This window comes from Mustela lutreola, chromosome 12, assembly GCF_030435805.1.
Source record: "Mustela lutreola isolate mMusLut2 chromosome 12, mMusLut2.pri, whole genome shotgun sequence".
NCBI lineage: Eukaryota > Metazoa > Chordata > Mammalia > Carnivora > Mustelidae > Mustela > Mustela lutreola.
The window spans coordinates 26,182,306-26,203,524 of NC_081301.1; the positions used below are offsets into that span (position 1 = coordinate 26,182,306).

General features: G+C 44.8%; 1 long non-coding RNA gene across 1 annotated transcript in view; it reads right to left on the reverse strand.

Moving 5' to 3' along the window:
* LOC131813164 (uncharacterized) overlaps nt 1–17,768 on the reverse strand; it is a 51,602-nt gene extending 33,834 nt beyond the window's left edge. Inside the window, exons 1-4 of the long non-coding RNA XR_009346648.1 lie at nt 17,424–17,768; nt 9,636–9,809; nt 4,439–4,542; nt 3,762–3,909 (exon numbers count right to left, since the gene is read on the reverse strand). This is a non-coding gene — a long non-coding RNA (uncharacterized LOC131813164). The remainder of the gene's footprint in view (nt 1–3,761; nt 3,910–4,438; nt 4,543–9,635; nt 9,810–17,423) is intronic.
* Nucleotides 17,769–21,219: the final 3,451 nt, after the last annotated feature.

Here is a 21,219-nt window from a genome sequence, read left to right on the forward strand (position 1 = left end):
TAAAGCATTTGAATGCAAATATATACATACATATAGTTTGATCATAACGATACAAAAGAAATTTTCCATAATAAAATACTAGGAAAAAATATACCATTGGTTGCCTCTGGATGCTGAGACTATTTTTTTTTATCTTGTATGTATTTTCTGAAATATCTGTAATAAGCCTGATTTACTTTATTCTGAAAATGAATATTTACAAATCTATTTATTTCATCTCACATCCCCCAAAATTATTTTTTCTTTCCAGAGAATACATGGAGAAAAATTGGAGGGGTAAGAAACTACAGGCAGAGAGACAAATTCAGAGGAAGTTAAAGTAATGTAAGGGGAAAGTTACCAGGGTCCAAAATCAAGGCAACTATAATAGAGAAGGAAAGGGATAGACAGGGGCAGGGAGACAGAATCCATAATGTGAGACATCAGCTTGCACTGGAAGGACATTCAACCTGGACCAAGGAAGGGCTTCAGTGGGACCCAAGAACCCAAATTTAAAATGCACTGAAATTTGGATTTAAGTATGTAAACACATCTCTCAAGACAGGAAATACACAGGTTTCATGAGATTCTCAAATGGTAAATGTGATCCCCAAAGCTGAAAACCCATTAAGCCTTACCTCTCTGTAAACAGGGAAGAAATCAGTTTGGTCTTTAAACCATACTCAAATCTGACCAGTCATAAGACAACCTGAACAGGATGCTGAAATGATCAGAACACAGTCAAGGGCTTTGGTCCCCAAAGCATGACCTACTTGTGTGCATGATGGCCCAGGCAATGTCAACCTTCTCATCACATAACTCATCACATGCACTTTCCTGCTGTCCCTCAGAAGCTGGGTTGCACTCTGGAGAAAGCTAAATCCTGTGGACCATCACTTCCAGGTGTCAGAGCCAGAGGTCTACCTGGGAACTCTGGCCTTCTGGAGAAGCATGCAAAACCAGCTTTTCTAAATCTGAGGCTCAGACAGAGTTCAGCACTGCCTGGTTCCAGCCTCACCTTCAACCTCCACACTCTCCCTCCTTCTTGTTCCCCTTCACCCTGGCCTATTCCAAGTTCCCAAGAAGTTGTGCTTCCTCCTACCCTAGGAGCTTTGCATATGCTGTTCCCCTCACTATTCCACTCCCCTCCAACAGGTAAATTTATCTTTCAGATCCTAACCTTAATCAGTCTTGCCCCACCCAAGGAAATGCTCCTGATATATGCCCTCTGGGCACTCAGCACAGATCAAGTGTTGTATTTCTTCTGTGATGACTGAATTAACCTGCCTCCTTCACCAATAGGAATTATAATAAAAACCAACATCACTGGAATGTTCACTATGTGCCAGACCCTAGAGGAACTGCATAATATACATTCATTTATTTTATTAGCATAACAATCCCATGAGGAAAATGAAGGGTAGAAGAGAAACAACCACACTATGATTCCCTAGCAAAGTAAGAAGCAGTGTTGGGACAGAATCGGACAACCAGCACCTGGAATCCGCACGGGCCTGGAGCTCAGGTCTTTTCACTGATGTATCAGAAGGGGATGGAAAAACCAGCACAAGATCTAGCGCTTAACAGGGACTCCAGTAGTGGTGACTAAACTGACTGGGCTCACCTAGCCTTGAACTACACTGAAGAAATCCAGACCTGGGGACAATCTTATGAACCAGCTTCACCAACTCCCACAGAAAAGGAATAGGAGACCCAGAGAGGGAAGGTGGTTTTCTTAAGGTCACACAAAATCAGGACTAGAATCCAGATCTCCTAACACAGCCCCATCCGTTTTTCTACCTCATTAAATGAAAACTTAAAATTAAAAATATTAAGTATAAAATACTTAGTAAGTACATTTAAACCAATAAAGAAGTATGACACTCCCTTTCCCAGTCCTGACTTTGCTGCAGAATCGGAAGGGAACAGAGATGGGTGGATAACCGAAGAAAAATATTTCTTTAGTCATTTGTATTTGGAGAAAAGTACAAGGATTATAGAAAATTGCTATTCATGTAAATTGCTCCCTAAAAAATGATTCTTTTTTTCCCCCTCAATTTACTAGTGTTGAGCAGTTTTTTAACTCAAAATAACCTTCATTTAACAAGTCTGTGTCTTAACTTTCCAATTATTTCAATGTGATCATCTGTTGTCAATTACTTTTGTTAGCTCATTGGCGACTTCACTCGTGCTGATCTTGATTTATACAGTGGTGCACCAGAATGGGGGTCTCTGTAGGCCCACAGCAATGCAGCCTTGGACCCTCATCACAGCTGGGGAGGCTCTTTGGATGTCACTGTAGTTGGGATGGGGGAGGTTTTGATATTGGTGAAAAGGGTAGGTGGGTTTTGCATTGTTCGTAGATCCTCACTGCTGTACTTGTAAAGGCTCAATTTGTAGAACAAGAACAGTTGTTTTTAATTCCTCAAAGAATTGGGCTGCAACCAGAAAGATACCAAGACACTCACCCAACCATGCAACATTATCTTCAACTTGCTTCTTTACATCAGGGAGAACTTCAGCTAAGACGGACGTCAAAAGATTACTATTTTCAGTGATTCCAAGGGGCACATGTAACCCAGTGTGTATGGCCACAATGTCCACAATAACCATACTATGGAAAGAGCCCAGATGTCCATTGACAAATGAATGGATAAAGAAGAGGTGGTATATATACAGAATGGAATACTACTTAGCCATCAAAAATAATGAAAGCTTGCCCTTTGCAATGATGTGGATAAAACTAGAGGGTATTGTGCTGAGCAGAGTAAGTCAGAGAAAGACAAATACCTTATGATTTCATGCATATGTGGAATTTAAGGAACAAAAAAGAAACAAAGGGGAAGAGAAAGAAAAATAAGATAAAAACAGAGAGGGGCAAATCATGAGACTCTTAACTCCAGTTGCTAGGTAAATGGGTGGTATGCATTAAGGAGGGCACTTGAAGTAATGAGCACCGGGTATTATATGCAACAGGTGAATCACTAACTTCTACCCATGAAACTAATAATACACTATATGTTAACTAAATTAAAGTTAAAAACTAAAAATATATATATTCTTATTGTCTAGGGGCACCTGGCTGGCTAACTTGGTTGAGCATGTTCTTGATCTCACAGTCATAAAAGCTTAAGCCCCACACTGGGCATAGAGTTTACTTTAAAAAAGAGAGAGAGATTCTTATGTTCTAGATTTAGAGCTGTGTTTCCTTGGAATGTTTTAATAAAGCCTTCCACAATGCCTTCAGAATGTTTTCTTTCCCAGTGGGTACATAGTTTCATTTTAGCTTAGGGGACAAGGCTTTTTTAAACAGTTCCTACCAGGCTCTGAATATCAACGTTGAATTTGGTTAACTTCTGACCACAGACATACCTTTTAAAAAATCCTTTCAACCATTGGGCCAGGTTTCAGCTGGACAAGCAGTAACTATTCCTGGCAGTACTCAACAAACCCATGGACACAACAGGGCTCCTCCCAAGGCTACAGAAGATACTACCCTCCCAAGATACAGAGCTACTTTCCAAGATAACCAGAAGAAAGACACAATTACCTTGAGAGCATCAACAGCTACTAGAACCCAAGCTGCAAAGGAAGTATAACTTACATTTCTGTCCAGCCCTATTTTTGAGCACACCCCTCCCCCACAAAGGTTGACAAACCAAGTTCTCCGGACACAAAACCAGACCAAGGAGAGGCAATAGCTGCCCCTGAGAGAAAGGATGGATAAACGTTTCCTCCGCCCAATGTGAATTTGGAACCGAGGGGGCGCCGCGAAATCTTACCTTCCTGCCTCGACCAAGCACCGCAGACAGAGCTGACTTTGGTGAGAAGTCTCACCCTGCTCCGGCTTCTTCGGGTTTCCCAGGATGCCAGCTGCAGGTTCCAGAAAGACCGAGGTGTCTCAGCAGGTCCCATCCTAGTCACCAGACACTGCAGAGGAGGAAGAATGATTTTCCCCCAGTCCCTGTCTAGGGACTGCTTGGCTGAAGCCCCTTTCTCTCTCTCTCTAGGGCACCTTTTAACAGATAAGCTTAATGAGGTTAAAGGTTCTCCACTGTGGCCACTTGTTCAGCCCTAAAACCAAATTTTTTTCATATGAGGCCTTCACGTGGACCCCAGTCCAGATGAAGACCGACAGACAGACCCGAACCCCATCGACCCGAACCCGAACCAATTTCTAAACTGGACCCAATCCGAAGCCAGTCAGGTCAGGCTTCCAAGTCCCCTCCACCCCACCTCCACACCCTCTTACCCCGACCCCTACCCCCACCTCACCCGCGTCCGGTTTCTAAATCAGACCCAATCCAACCCCAGACCGGTTCCGTTTCTAAATCGAATCCAGGCCGGATTTTGAGTCCGACCCAGTCCCACAGGGTGTTTGCAGACAGGCCTGAAAAAGAAATGTTCAAAGCCTGAAAAGGCGCAAAAGCTGCAGAGCCAGACTAGGCCCAGGACTTACCCACCACCTGCCTCCAGGGGCCTCCAGAACCACGGCCTCCACAGGGACCCCGCTGGGTGGCACCTTGCTCCTGGGCGCGGGGGGGTCTCCCGTTTCTTCTGACACTAGGAGTGTTAAAAGATAAACTGAGGCCTATTAAAAATGTTGACTTTATTTGAGCAAAACCGGTTCCGAGCCCAGGCAGCACAAAGCCGGAAGTGGCTAGCAGTGTCCACCAATAGTAGCTTGGGAAGAGGGTCTTAGACAAGTAGATGCAAAGTCAGGAAACTATTGATTGGCTATAGGTGAAAGCCCAGTCGGCTGTTTTCTACTGGTTGTCCTTAGCATTTCGATTTCCTAACCTGGAGGCACTGAGGGGCTTAGATCTTGGTTGGCTTAGGTAGGCTGCCCACAGCATTAGAGGGACATGAGGCTACTGGCTTCCTTGTTTAATTAAATTATTTTTTTTTAAGATTTTATTTATTTACTTGACAGACAGAGATCACAAGTAGGCAGAGAGGCAGGCAGAGAGAGAGGGGGAAGCAGGCTCCCCAATGAGCAGAGAGCCCAATACGGGGCTCCATCCCAGGACCCTGGGATCATGACTGGAGCCAAAGGCAGAGGCTTTAACCCACTGAGCCACCCAGGCGCCCCTTGTTTAATTAATTTAATACTGTTAGAATAATATACTTACCCCCTTTAAGAGATAAGTATACTTACTAAAAGCCCATAGAGGTGAGTGATTTGCCCAAGGTAACACAGCATGCCCCCAGGTCGCCTGAATCAGACCTAGAACTCCATGAGAAATATGCCCAAGAGTCAACAACACGACCCCTTTTCACAAGGCAAGAGGGAAGAGGTTAAGGCAAGAAGCTAAGGCCAATCAACACGGTGACATGCTAGTGAGCTACAGAGAATCCTGGTCATACTGAATGAGATCCAAGAGCAGCTGCCTCCCATAGGGCCTCATAGGACCACCACAAACACTTTGCAAGAAGGCTTCTGTCCTTTATTCCAACATCGCCTCTACCACCAGCAATGACATCGAAGCTCAACCCTGGCTTATTTTAATGCTCTGGATTTTTTAAATGCCTTCTCCCTGAAAAGAGCTGTGGAAAAAGTTCATCATGTGCTCTTTGGAAAGCCTCTGCACCCAGAATAGATGCCTTCATGGTTAGATGCCACCAACAAAGCCCACTGCCTCCTAATAAAAGAAAACAATTATGAGGTCTCTTCAAAATGTTCAAGAAGTAAATGACAAATGTTTTGAAAAGAGCATTGGTAAGCAGGAATGGGTCTAGAGGAACTCACCAAACTGAGACAAAGGAATGTTTGGCATGGAATAGAATAAAAGGGAAACTGGAGAGATAGAAAAGCTGCCTTAAATATTTCAAGGGCTATCGTGTGAAAGAGAGGCAAGGTATATTCCAGATGTTTCCAGGGAACAGAAAAGTAACAACCAAGCCTGCCAATCAATGACGGGGCAGGCTGGGCAGGAAAGTACAGGGGTTAAGAACACAGCTTATAAATCCTTTCTCCGCAACATATACAGCCTCAGTTTCCCCATCTGTAAAGTGGTTGTGGCAATAATACTTCCTATCTCTTAAGGTTGTTGTGAGCATTAAAAAGATCACGAATCTCAGCGGCTTAAAACAAAGCCTGGCACGCAGTAAGTCTTCCATATGATGTCATCTGTTGTCCCTGCTGTTTAGAGGAAGTGAGTTCTTTGTCCTTGGGCGTATTCAAGAAGCAACTGCCGATCAACAAGCCATGAAGCTGTGTTGGGAAAGAGATTCCTGCATTAGACAAAGGATCGGATTAGGTGATCTTAAGTTTCCTTCCATTCTTGGCTTTCACATTCTTTGCTTCATTGAAACTGAGGTTAATTTGAAGGCCTCTATTGGACTACCCTGGCAGGCTTCAGCTTTGGAGCTTTGTTTTTCCACCTTTGTACTTCCAAATCCTTGCTGTGGAGCAGAATCTGGAGAGCATGTCTTGAAGTGCACAACCCAGGAAGGAAAGCTTCTTTTGCTTGTCGGCTGCATTCTTGGAATTCCCAAGATTCCAGCCCCTTTTCCTCCTCGCATTGTAAACATGAGGTTCTTGTGGGGAGGACAAAAAGGTCGCTTACCAAACAGCGTTTGCTCCCAGGCTCTGATCTGAATAATTCAACTCATCTTCAGTGAGAGCACCAGGCCTGGGGATGATCTCAAGCCATTTGACAGGCACGGTGCTGATTTAGGCTAACAAGGGGCCATTGTCTGAGCACAAGAATGGCATCCTGGCTTCTTGGTGAGAAGAACCAGGTATGGGAACATAGCACAAGTCCAAGTGACTCATCATCACCAACGGCACCAGTGGCAGTCAAGTGCCTTCCCAAATTCCCCTTTTAGCAGGACCAAGCCCTTGAGCAGGAGGAGGAGGCATTTATTGGGGATTGCTACAAATTCGGCTTTACTGCCACTGCCTTTATAACCACAATATAAAGTAACTCCCACAACACAGTGAAGATAAGCTCTTTAAAGAAAATATAAAAGCATTAGCTTGGCAATTCACCCAAACCTCATCATGCACCATAGACATTTTTGAAGTTTAACAAAGAAAAGCACATCATTAAAGAATACTGCTCTATCACCATTCTTATGCAAATCCTTCCAGATAGTTGGGTGGAAAATTCCATCTAACACGCAGTAAGAAATAAGTGTTGCAGGGTAGAAATTTCAGCTATACTGAGTGCATCTATCACTTGTATAATCCAAACTACTGTATGTGCACTGACTACAGAATTAGTATTGATCCATTCACCATGTAAACATCAAGTACTTTCTATTATTACTTGAAATAGCATGCTATCACAATTTCTATTTCCTCCTTCTATCTTAAATAGAAGTATTGCACATTAGCCCTTTCCTTCATGTACTTTTTTGCACAGCTATCTAACTACAGTGTTCGGTGTGGTGCTGAGTTTCCTGCAGACATCTGCAGTATTAGCATTAAAGCACTTTATTTTCAAGTCCTCTCTGATGGAAGACAATACAACTTTCATTTACCCAAGAAACCTGTTACCAGAGCTCCTCTTAGAAACAAGCGCATTCTCCCCTCCTCTCTTTCTCTCTCTTTCTCTCTCTCTCACATATACACACACACATACACATCATCCTTTGTTTTCTACTCATCCCCATGCTGAGATCACCACCATCGGTATGCACCTCCAGCCCCGCCCCCCAAGAGGACAGGACCACCAGGTCTCTGGAGCTCTGAGTAGTGGGAAAAGATTTGCCAAGGCTGAGAATGGTATCTGATTTCAGGATGACTTGTTATGGAAGCTCAAGATTTGACCCCGGGTTGCATCATCCAAATGTCTGGATGCATACAGAAAAATTACTTTGGAGAATCAGTTCTGATGTTTGAAAGCATATAAAAAACATAGCAAGGAGTGAGCCTTCTCTTTCCCCTTTTCTGTTACCGCAGCATAACAGCAGGAGGAAATTTGGAGTGGGTTCTGGACCCTGGAGGGTCAATTTTCGCTCAAGTAGCTCGGAGCTACAGCTGGCATAATTCGCGTTCTCTGGTGCCTGTGGCATTCCCTGGGTACCACAAGCATCCTAACTCAGGGCACAGTGCTTCTTGTTACCTTTGCCATGATGGGAACGACACATGCTGCGTGTGACTTAACTAGATTTCCAGGGTCTTCAGAACCCAGCAGCAGCCCTAGTCAGAACACATACAATTTCATTCCTGTCAATGGGAATCTACACATTGCAAGCATCACCTGCCACAAAGCCAACTTTCATGAACGTTTGTAATACCCCTTTAACACAATCCAAGTTGTACAACACCATTGTCCTCTTTTACCAACATGTGAAGCCTCCAAATTTTCGTCTGAAACAAAACAAAACAAAACAAACAAACAAAAAAAACCACGAAAGCTGTGGCTTCGTTTAATGGAGAGAAAATATCCAGAACAAGCCGAGCACTATTCAGCCACCAGCCTTATGCCCAAACTCCTCTCGACCAATCCAAAATAATAATATTATTATTATTATTAACGAATTAATTGAAATTTTTCTTCATAAGTGACAGCTTTGTTACCAGACTCAACAGATGTAAACTCAAACAGATGAAATTGTGTAATTGGATGGTGCGTGTTTAATATTCAAAGAGAGTGTGAGGACCTTATAAAGGAACTGTGCACCTACTTCTGCCTCTCATAAATCTCCATCTTTATTTTGCAACATCAACTATTCAGTCTCTTGAATGCTCAACTGTGTTTGGAGCAACAAAGTTTTATTCGCCCCCCTACAAAGTACCCCTTCCAGAAGTGGGACCCGATTTAAGATATGCGCATGCGTACTCTCTTTCTTGTGTATAATCATTTGGCCTAAACTCCAAAACCTCAAAATAGTGAGTGGATCAGGTTGTTCCAACAACAATCACGTTAACGTTTGGGGAAAATATAATTAATTAATTAATTAATTAACTGGCTGACTGACTAAAATAAAAGAAGGGTAGTAGCAACCATTGTTGGTTGCCTCTCCCCTCCCCCTTCCTTACTAGCAGCACCCTCTCTAATTTTGAGCAGGTAACCACCCCTCAACAGAAGGCAACCCTCTCCCTACCTCAGGGTGAACTCATGAACAGGCAGTCACTGCTGGAAAGAATCCCACTCTCTTGGCAGTGACCAGTCTAGGAGCGGACATGGGCCTCAACTCTGACAAACAAGACCGAGGGAATTGGACTGGGCCTTCAAAAGAAGGTTTCTTCACTCTTATGAAGAGGTGTGATGGAGAGTCCACCAGCAGTAAAAACACTGTGCAGGACTGGATGTGCACATGACCCCTGAGCCCCAACAGTCATATTACGCAAGAGGCAAAAAGTTGTGATCCCTGTCAAGCTGCTGAATTAAGCAACCCTAAAACAACCCTACCCTGGGCTTCTTGTTTTAAAAAAAAAAAGATATAATAGTCCCCACAGCCCTTATTAGAAGGGGATTTGAAGACCCCCGGTAGATACTTGAAACTGTGGATAGATCGTACCCAATCCAGTACATACTATGCTTTTTCTTTTCCATACAAACCTACCACAAAGTTTCACTTCTAAGTGAAGAGTAAGAGATTAACAACAATAACTAATAATAAAATAGAACAATTATAATGAGAGACTATAATAAAATTCATGTGAATGTGGTCTCTCTCTCTCTCTCTGTCACTGCACTCACCCTTCTCCGAGCAATGGTGTGAGGTGACAGAATGCCTCTGTGATAAGACGACATGAGGTGAGTGGTTTGGTAGATGTTTGGCTCCTACTGGTCTTCTGAGGATCCATCAGAAGAAGGATCATCTGCTTCCAGACTACAATTGATGGTGGGTAACTGAAAATGAAGAAAGCAAAACTGGGGGGGGGGGGGGGAGGAGGGCTATTGTCATTATTTTCCTCATGGCTGGGGTTCCCATTACTTCAATCAAAAGCAGCTTTTCTGCCACAGGTCATTGTCATCCTTAGAGATTGGTATGGTGAAAAACGACTCTCCACTCACTTCCTGTCTTGCTGCATCCTTGCCCCAGACAAACTTCTTGGTTGAAATGGGCACATTTATGTATTTGAGAAAATGCAGGTTAATGATGCTCTAAAAATAAATAAATAAGAGGTACTAATGAATCTTTCCACTGAGCACCTTCTCCAAAGAAAGAAAAATCCCATGATAGCCTATTAACCAAAATCTGCCCTGTGCACACCCAAGAACATCCAGCCGTGTGTGGCTACAAGAGCTCCAAGATGGCCTCCTTATTAAAAGCTGAGGGAGTGATTACAGTGTAAAAGAGATGCATTCGTTGGAGGCCCTGGTGCTTCACAGGTTTTAGGAAATAAAGGCCTCGTTCTACAGTAGCGTTTTCCAGGCTTGTTTGGGCACAGACGCACATTGCTTTCCTCATGGAGAAGGTCAGGCAGAAATACACAGGTTGAAGATGGGCGGGGCCTTTCCTCCACCAGCTCAGTCGAACTGAGCCATTTCCCCTGAATCGCTAGGACTCCTGGGGTCATTTCAGAAATGATCATCTAAAACAAGAATGAGGGGGCCACTTGTGTTTTGCGTAATAGACTATTTTAAGCAAGAAAAAGACATGAAGTCTTAAAAGTTTACACAAACAAAAATGCGTGTGAAGGAATGATGAGGTGCTCTGTCAACAGAGGAGAAATGGCCACAGCAAAGCCAGTGAAGGAAGACTCCCCACCTCTCGGTCAGGATTCACCTGCAGTCCTCCAGAGTATGATCACCTGAGACTCTAGGCTGGGAAGAGAAAGACGAGCAACTAAACATAGTTTGAGACCTCTACAGGAAGACGTTAGGGAACCTTAGGGTCAAAAAGGTGGGGTTATACCATAAACAACATTAAAAGGCTAAAGACAGCTTTGGAGAAAATATTTGCAGCACATGTAACAGACAAAGCTTAAATATTCATACTATATGGAATCTACAAGTCAATTTAAATTTTTTAAAAAGACTACTCAATATAAAAAATGAGGAAAGAATATGGACAATTTATAGGAAAAAAATACAGGTGACCAATAAATATATGAAAGGAATCTCAGTTCCATGGCTAATTAGGGAAATGCAAAATGAAACAATGCAACACCACTCTCAGCCTTATGTTTGCAAAAATTGAGAAGACATAATATCCAGGGTTGCAAATAAAGTAGAGAAATGGGCACTCTCACACATCTGATGGAAGTGTGAATTGAAACACAGTTTTGGAGGACAATTTGGCAATGTCTATCAAACTTAAAATGCAATTCCATTTTAGGAGTCTGCCCTACAGATATATTTGCACATGGCGGTAAAGATATAGCTACAAGGATACTCACTGCAACATTGTTTGTAATTGCAAACACACAGGAAACAATGTAAATGTCCATCAGAGAGGACAGATTAAAAATGCTCTGGTCTATGCATGAAATAGAACAGTGAGCAAACATTAAAAACAATGAGGTAGATATGGATGTGTTATTATAGAAGCATCTGAAATGTAAAAAAAAAAAAAAAATGAATAAAGAAAAGCACATGTTCCAAGAAAAATTTTAAATAAAAGATAATGTGCATATATCCTCTTTTTAATATATCTAATATGATGTCAGGAATAAAGTAAATACCCAATACATATTGGAAGTATAAATGGCTTATAATTATTTGCTAGAGGAATGAATGGCTGATGAATAAATAAATGATGAATGTACATGTAAACACGAAAAATTTGAAAAGATACCCAAGGTTAGCTCAGTGTAATGGGAGGAAGAATCACTTTTCACATAATATCTTTTTTATAGATTGTTTTAAAAACTTTACAGTTGTAATTTTCCCATTAACAGAAATAGAAAAGTTAAAGATCCATCTCTGTTTCTGTTTAAAGATGTTAAAACCTTAATACTGAAAGACAAAGGAAAGACATAATGAAAATATTTGCAACATATGTAACGAAATTAACGCCACTGAACATAAAGGGCTCTTACCAATCAATAAGACAGAAATAAACGCAGAAAAAAATAATAAATAGCCAAATCCTGTGTGGTCAACATTGGCAATTGTCTACCTATAATCTATTCTTTCTTCCAAATAGACCCATATTAGAGGATGGGCCAGCCATATGTTTATTACCCAAATGAAAAAGTACAAATGACCAAAAATCTTGTGAAAAAATATTCAATCTCCTATAGTCAAAGAACTACAAATTAAACAAAGTAAAATACTTGGATTTTGCTCATAACATAGGCCAAAACAAGGAAAAGATTTCTATTATCCGGTGTTGTCAAGGACTTGGAGAAAGGCATTCTCAAGCAAAGTCAATGGGAGTGTAAATTGGCACAATAATTTGGGCTGTAATTTGATATACCTTATCACAGTTGAAGCATATTATCTTCAACCTAGAAATTCCACTTCTAGGAATCTGTCCCACAGAATCCCTTACACAATTACCCAAGGATCCATATGCAAGAATGTTGTCTAGAGGCTTGTTCACTAGCAACAATCTGGGAAAACTTTCCCCTGTCCATCAGGAGAGCTGTAAATAAGCACACAAGGATCTCTGCCCTGACAGAGACTTTGTTCAGTTGGAGGCAGAGACAGACGATAAACAAGGACATTAATAAGCAAGATACGTTCCAGTGACATAAGTACTATGTAAAGGAAATAAAATTAGGTGATATGATAGAGCATGTTTGGGGGTACAGAGGTGGACAGGGCAGAGGCGAGACTATTACACATGAAGCCATTCAGGGATGACTCCCTGGAGGGGAATACTGAGCTAAGATCAGAACGATGACCAAGAACTAGCCCAGCAAATAGAAGGCCCAGAGACCCTGTAGGAGGAAGACAAAGGATAACCAATAAGAAGGAGAAAGGGAAAAGATGAGACTAGAGAAGAGAGTTTTGGAAGCCACTGGGGTACTAAGCAAGGAGGGACGTGACCAGGTTTGCCATTTTTAAAAGATCATTCTGGCTGCCAGGTGAAGAATGTATTGTAGGAAAATACCAATGAGAGAACGGAGAGAAGTGAGGAGGTCCTGGCAAGATGGACTGGGGGCTGAGCCCAGGTAGCTGGCAGTGGAAAGTGAGAGAAGTGTCCAGATAATGGCATACTTTGGAGGTAGAGCCAACAGGATTTGCTAGTGGATTGCCCTTGGCGTCTGACAGTAAGTGAAGAAGGAATTGAGGATGGCACCAAATTTGGGGCCTGAACAACTGGGTGGGCTGGTGGTGGTATTTACTGAGATGAGAGAGCCCGGGCGGGGCGGGGGGGGGGGGGAGAAGTTTAGTAGAGAAATTCCAGAGTCCATTTTGGACTTGGGAAGCTTGCATGTCCTATGAGACAGGCAAGTAGAGATAAAGTGGGAAATTAACATATATATTTGCAAATGCAGAGAGAAAAATCTGGGAGGTTATCCACCGACCTGATAAAGGGATTCTCTCCAGGAAGTGCAACTGGGGGTAGGGGGAGGGGAGATGAAGAGGAAAGAAGCTACTTCTACATTTGACTTTATATACATTAATAAGGTTTGAAATTGTTACAATGAATATGTATTACCTTTGAAATTTAAATAAATGAATATAAATAAAAGACTAACTGAGTGATTTTCAAATTTTTCCGCAGAGCTTTTTCTTCAAACAAAATCTTATCCAGAATGCTCTTCCCACTGTCATTATTCAGGCGTCAGCTCAAATATCACCTCAGAGAGACCATCCTTAAACAGGATCTAAAGTATCTCCACTTCTTCCTTCCCCGCCAAGTCACTCTGTTGCATGCCCCGTTTTATTGTGTTCATATCACTTACAACCCAAAACTGACCTATTTGTCTGTTTCCTGGCCTTCCCTGCTAGAATATAATGGTCAAGAGCAGGGAGGTTGTATGTCCTGGTCTCCAAATAGCTCTAGAATCTGGAACACTGAGTTGCATACAGTAGGCACTCAATAAATACTCCTTTGATTAAAAATGAACTCCAGTTTGTCCTCAGGATAAAAAGCTGAGCTGCTTCAATGGAACCAAGGCTAGGGGTCCAGAGTCTTGTCTCTCCCTTTCTCTCTCTCTCTCTCTCTCCACTCCCTTCCCACCATCACTGGCTGCCTTAGGGTATATCCCAGGAACCCCCAGGGCCCTGAAAGAAACTGCAAAAACCACAGGACTGTCTGATGGCTCAGATCTTTTCCAGTTCAGACAGTCTACAAAGGTCTGACCTGAGCCCTCCTTCTCAGTTTCCACCCAAGACCACCACAGTAGGTCTCATCCAGACTCAGGGAGAGCTCTACCCATCTCCACATCACCTCCACTAGGCCAGCTAGCCTCACACAGGCCACCCTCTGCCAGGTGCTCCAGACTGTGCCGACTAGCCCCGCACAGCACCTGCTCATGGAGTCACCAGTGAGGGACAGCCCCAGCTCGGCCCCAACTCAGTTCCACACTGGGTACAGGTGCACCCAGAAACAGACGTGGGGCTTGTTCTGCAGGGGCTGCATGCGGGAGATAACTCAGGTCATAGTCAATTCCCTGGCCTTCTAGTGGCTCTCATAGGAATGTGGTCAAGTCCAACTTAGTCCCTAGTTCTTTCTCAAGCCTTCCAAAGTGTCCTGAGGCCACACAGTCAAAATTAAATAAAGACTGGCTGTCTTTGTGCATGCAGTCGGTTGCTGTCTTTGTGAGATATGGGTGATGGAACTGCCACGCCTCCAAGAAAGAGAAATGCCATCTGTCTGCCTCACTTGGCCTCAATGTCACTTCAACCAGAGGTTAGTAAGCATCCCTAGGCATTGTCTTCTGTCCATTCTGTGGTCCAGAGAGACTAGTTCTCACCCTCAGACTGCGCTGCTCCCCAGCCTCAGCCAAGGCCAGGGGTTTCCCTATGCACCTGGGTGTAGGGCCAGCATCTCTCAGCAAGAGTCCCGAGCAGAACCAAGAGCAGTCACTCATTCACTCTATGTAAAGGTAAGTCCCTGCCACTCTCAGGTCCTTGCCACACATCAGAATCCTCTTCCTTATACCCACTGTCTCCCATGACTACTAGGTGTACCTCTGCTTCTGGGTGGGCTGAGGGTAGAACTTAGGGTAGGCAGAGCCTCAGGGATAAAGCCCGAGAGACCAGAGTAGTGAGGAGGAATCTTGCGGTCCTCACTGCAGTGACTCTCAGGAAGGAGAGGGCTGGAGGAACGTGGCGGGCCCCTTCCCCAGAGCCCAGCGCGTGGTGCTCAGGGGCCACCTGCCGGCAGCTGGGGGCATGTGTGACTCTGGGGAGAGGGTTGCTTAGACCCAGGGCTCCTCCAAGGGCACACACACACACAGGCACCCCAGTACACGGTGTGCATGCATGCGCCCACACAGAAACATACATCCCACATGCCCCAGCATGCATGTGCATACACAGAGAGCCATGCATACATGCACATGCCCATGCAGATATGAACACTAGCATGCAAGCAGACAGACATAACAGAATTATATACTGCTCATAAGCGTGCACCTGCACACCCCCACGGGCACACAGCTTGCATATACATTAAAGCATGTGCAAAGACATTAAGGTGCATATATACTAGTGCATATACAGTAAGGCATGGGCCCCTACTGAGCGCCTCCCTCCCCAGGGCCCTTTCTGCAATTCCCTTCCTCCCAGTCATCACGAAAGATGGAAACCCACATGAATTCTGCCCCTCTGCTCTCCTGCTCTTTGCAGTAGACAGTGCTCAGTCTGTGGCTCCATTACCAAGGGCCCCTCAGAGGACTGCGGCCAGAGGACCACAACCCCACCTCTGTGCTTAGCTGCCAGCATGCATCTCCCCTCGCCTGGGACCTGGGCGTGTGGCCAGCAAGGGTGTGATGACAGAGGTGTGCCTCAACACCATGAGAACAAAGATTCCAGGGCCCTGGTTGACTGTGATGTCAATATGGGATGCTCCCCACCCAGTCCCAGAGCAAGGTGGGCCACAGCTGCACGGAGACAGGGTCTACAAAGGTGGGAGGTGACACTCTGGAACTGTCTGAGAAGCTGAAGCTGTGCAGACACCTCCAAGGGTTGGTTTAAGGGCTGACAGAGCCTCAGAAGCCCAGATTCAAGGACAAGGAAGGCAGAACATATTCACTGAATGCCTGCTGCCTGTACAGCGCTATTCCCACACTCATTCAACGTCTACTTCTCTTATGAGGCAGGGAGGCTCATGAGTCTTCCCATAACAAGACATCACCAGGTGCCACTCTTTCCCTTCTTAAATATGCCTCTGTTTATTCCAGGGATGCACCAACTGGTCCAAGCTCCCATTAGCTCTCGTCTGGGCCAGTGGCACAGCCTCCTCCTTGCGCCCTTCCCGACTCTTGTCCCCTCCAATCTGCCCTCCCTAATTCAAACAGATCAGTTTTAACAACACAGAGCTGAAAGTCTCTTTACTGGCTTCAGTGACTTCTTGTGCTAAGGACCAAGACCAAAACCCAGATCTCTGCTTTGCACCCTCCCCTACTTCTTGCCTCTCCTGTCTGCCCTTCCACGCTGGTCCTTCTCATCCCTCAAATGTCGCCCCACTTCCTCCCACAGCAGTCACTTTGCACATGCTCTTCCCTCTACTCCCCATCCGCACGCCCTCGCCTGAGAAAATCCGCCTTCCCCTCTCTCCCCAAACATCATTTCCTCCTGATGCCTTTCTTGCCGCCTGACCTCCTCTCCCTGGCAAACACTCCTAACTCCCTGTGGTTCTATTATAACACACAGCAGCACTTGCACTGACCTATCCGTGCTGTTATGTGACTTCCCTCTGTCTGCTCTGTCCCCTAGGCTCTGAGCTCTGCCAGGGCAAAGACCTTGTCTCTTGCTCATTCTTTTATACCCAAGTTCCCCGAAACTGCACGCGCTGGAGAAGTCCCTGGTTGGAATGATCCAAGCCAGCCCATCCTCCCATCAGCCCTGGCCAACTCAGCAGAAGAGACTGTGCATTTGTTTCTACCTTGGCAGGCCTGTCCTATTATCGTTCTTGAGCAAAATGATAACAACCTGATTGGCAAAAGGCCGTGCTTACCTGTAAGCCTGGATAAATGGAAATAAACCCACTAACGGAAGAAAAAGAGCAGCCGATATGAGCATCATCTCAGGAAGGCAGTGGAAGCATTTTAATGTGCAGTCCCAAGGGCATACACAATAGAGCACTGACCAAGTAAGACTGTTAAACTTCTATACGTCTTTTTAGATATTCACCACCCAAAGGACAGATCAGGCCTCTCGGAAGTCCTGAGGGCTGGGGACAGAGAACTCGGGGGCAGTCACGCCTCCTCCATAAGAGCAACCATACAACCCATGGAGCCTCTTTAGAAACTATTAAGACTTTCAAGACCATGACAGCAGAGCAGTAGCCAAGTTCAGGGCCTTTCTGTGTAACTACACAGGCGGCTGATCCTGCTCCTTCGCCCTGGAAAACCGGGCAGCCCAGAACCACCCACACACCATCCAATTCTGGAAACAGTCACTTACTAAACACCTCACCTGTGCCCTGTTCTTGCCTGCACGGAGCTCAGAGCCTGCGAGTGGGAAAGCAGTCAGTGCACAGCTGCAAAGAAAACTCCGTGTGTCTTCACTCCCCTGGAGGCAGGAGAGGAGGACGGGCCCCTCCCAGATCCCAGAATCTCAGGGGTGAACGACGATCTGCTAAAGTGCAAACACGCCCAGGAGATGGTCTCATGCACGGTGTCCTGAAGATGACTTCACTCCTTCTGCAGGAGCCTGGCTGCATTTTGGTGGGGGGAGTTAGAGAAAATCTGGCTAAAGACAGCTCGCCCAGTGCTGCCAGGAAGGGAGGGTCCTTAGAGCCAGACGTCCCCTTGACTGTTTCATGACAGTAAAGTACACTCTTTCAGGAATTCTGTTGGAAGCAAAACTGCTTCCTGACAATTCTGCATCTCTGTGCCAGCGGGAGCGTGAAGTTTGCGGGTTTCCTCCCCCAAGAACCCTGGTTGCAGTGTTTTTGCCAAAGAAGAGCCAGGGAAGACATCAAGGCAAACTTCAACTCCCCACATGCAAGGAAAATAAAAGCCACCCTTGGTTGTCTAGCAGCCTAAAGCAAGCCTGTGTCATGAGCTTTTACATTTCGCTCTCACATGAGTGTGCCGTCCTGTCTTGAGACTCTAGGAAGGCTGATGATCTTGTTTTAATTTAACACTCACATAGTACCAGCCATGTACCAGGCCCCGTTCCAAAAGCTTGACAAGTATTAACTTATTAACCCATGTAGGTACTATGAATATCGCTCCCATTTGACTGATGGGGAAACTGAGACAACCACAAGCGAAGTTCCCTCAATGCCACAAAGACAGTAATTGGCAGAACAAGGATTCAAACCTAGACTGGCTCCAGAACCCATGCCCTTCACCATTATGGCATGTTGCCTCTCTAGGCTCAAAAGGCAGACAGATCAGAGTGCAAAGTTAATTCCATAGTCTGGACTGTTAATTTGTATGCCATTTGGATTTTAATTCCATAGGCATTTGCAAATGCCAAGTTACCACGTAGCTAATGTGGATTAAGACTTCAAGCTGTGGGGGCGCCTGGGTGGTTCTGTGGTTAAAGCCTCTGCCTTCAGCTCAGGTCAGGATCCCAGGGTGTGGGATCGAGCCCCGCATCAGGCTCTCTGCTCAGCAGAGAGGCTGCCTCCTCCTCTCTCTCTCTGCCTGCCTCTCTGCCTACTTGTGATTTCCGTCTGCCAAATAAATAAATAAAATCTTAAAAAAAAAAAAAAAAAAAAAAAAAAGACTTCAAGCTGTGGATCCAGACAGACATGGATTCAAATCTGAGCTCTGCCTTTTGCCAAGCTGGGAAGCTTGGATGCCTGATGTTAGCTAACTGATGTTAGCTAGAAACCTCAGTTTCTTTGACTGTAGAATAGACATAATAATGGCACCAGCCTTTAGAGTTGCAGTGAGGATAAAATGACTTCGTGCAAATAAAACTCTTGGCACAGGACCAGGGCCAGGGCAATTATCCACTATAGGTTTGTAGGGACTTTTCTTAACTCTATCATCTTCATTTCATCAACAGTGATTGAGAGACGGTAGAGCACGGTGAGAAAAAGATGGAATTTGGAGACAGAAAATCCTGGATGAAAATGCAGCCACATAGTACCCACAATCTATAAAGAATTTACCAAACTCAACACCCAAAAAATGGGCAGAAGTCATGAACAGGCATTTCTGCAAAAGAAGACATCCAAATGGCCAAGAGACACATGAAAAAGTGCTCAACATCACTCGGCATCAGGGAAATACAAATCAAAACCACAGTGAGATACCACCTCACACCAGTCAGAATGGCTAAAAGTAGCAAGTCAGATGTTGGTGAGGATGCGGAGAAAGGGGAACCCTTCTATGCTGTTGGTGGGAATGCAAGCTGGTGCAGCCTCTCTGGAAAACAGTGTGGAGGTCCTCAGAAAGTTGAAAATAGAGCTACCCTACGACCCAGCAATTGCACTAGTAGGTATTTACCCCAAAGATACAAATGTAGTGATCTGAAGGGGCACATGCACCTGAATGTTTATAGCAACAATATCCACAACAATAATCCACAATGTCCCAGCTATGGAAAGAGCCAAGATATGTCCATCAACAGATGAATGGATAAAAAAGATGTGCCATATATATGTATGTTTGTGTGAGTGTGTGTGTGTATATAATGAAATATTATACAACCATCAAAAAATTAAATCTTGCTATTTGCAATGACATGGATGGAACTAGAGGGTATTATGCTAACCGAAAAAAGTCAATCAGAGAAAGACAGTTATCATATGATCTCACTCATGTGGAATTTGAGAAACAAGGCAGAGGATCATAGGGGAAGAGAGGAAAAAATGAAATGACAAAACCAGAGAGGGAGCCAAACCATAAGAGACTCTTATGGACAGGGCTGGGAAGGATGGGGTGGCCGGGTGATGAACATTGGGGAGGGTATGTGCTACGGTGAGCACTGTGAATTGTGTAGGACTGATGAATCACAGGCCTGTACCTCTGAAACAAATAATACATTATATGTTAATTTAAAAAAGAAGAAGAAGAACTTCAAAGGGTAGACCTTATTAGGTGGAAAACTAAGTGAACGAAAAAAAAGAAAGAAAGAAAATGCAGCTACATAATTTGTTCGCAGTGTGGCCTTGTGCGAGTCACTTCCAGCTTCCTTTCTTCCTCCATAAGTGGAGACTGTCATAGAGTAACCTCTCCCAGCATTTGCCAAGAACACACAAGCTCATATGCATCAAAAGGGCGTGGTTATCTATGAAGAGACGTACATATGGTGGTCATCATTTGTGTGCCATAAAACAGCCTATCTATAGTGGATTGAATGGTGACCCCCAAAACATATATCCACATCCTAACCCCCTGAATCTGGGAATGTGTCCTTTTTAGGAAAAAGCGTCTTTGCCAATGTAATTCAAGTATGGATCTCAAGATGAGGCCTCCTGGACTAACTGGGTGGGCCCTACAAGCGTTCCCATAAACGGTGGGAGGAGACTCAGAGAGAAGCCGGAGGAGCCATGCAGTGGAGAACGGAGGGCTCCAGCCAGAGGCCAAGGGACAGCGGAGCCACCAGGAGGGGCAAGAGGCCAGGAAGGGCCTTCACTAGAAACTTCCGAGGGAGTGTGGCCCTGCCAACACCTTGATTTCAGACTTCTAACCTCTGCACCTTGGACAAATAGACATTTCTGCTGCTTTCATAAAGCCGCCAAGTTTCTAGTCCTTTGTGACAGTAGCCCTAGGAAGCCAACGCATTGTCCCTGGGGGAAGAAAAGGAAAAATAAAAAACCACAAGGAGGCCATGTTAGTTTGTTGGAGCTGCCATCACAAAATGCCATGGACTGGGTGGCTTCAACTGTCGACCTTGATTTCTCACAGTCTAGAGGCTAGAAGTCCACAGTCAAAGTGGGAGCAGACCGCACGTCTAGTGAGGACGTCTTCCCGGCTTCTAGACATCCACCTTCTCACTGCAGCCTCACACGGCCTTCCCTGCGTGTGTGCTCAGAGAGAGAACTCCGGTGTCTCTTCCTCTTCCTACGAAGACACCGGCCCTCCCAGACTAGAGCTCTGCCTTTACATATACCCTTCACTACCTCCACAGAAGCCTCATCTCCAAATACAGCCACGCTGGGGCTTCACCACAGGAATTTTGAGGGGAACACAATTCAGTCCATAACAGAGGCCATGTGAAGAGTGTGTTAGAATCCAGGCAAACAGCAACAGCTCTACTGTGGCAAGTGAGGGGTTTGGGAGCACAAACAATGTCCTGGAGTGGGAAC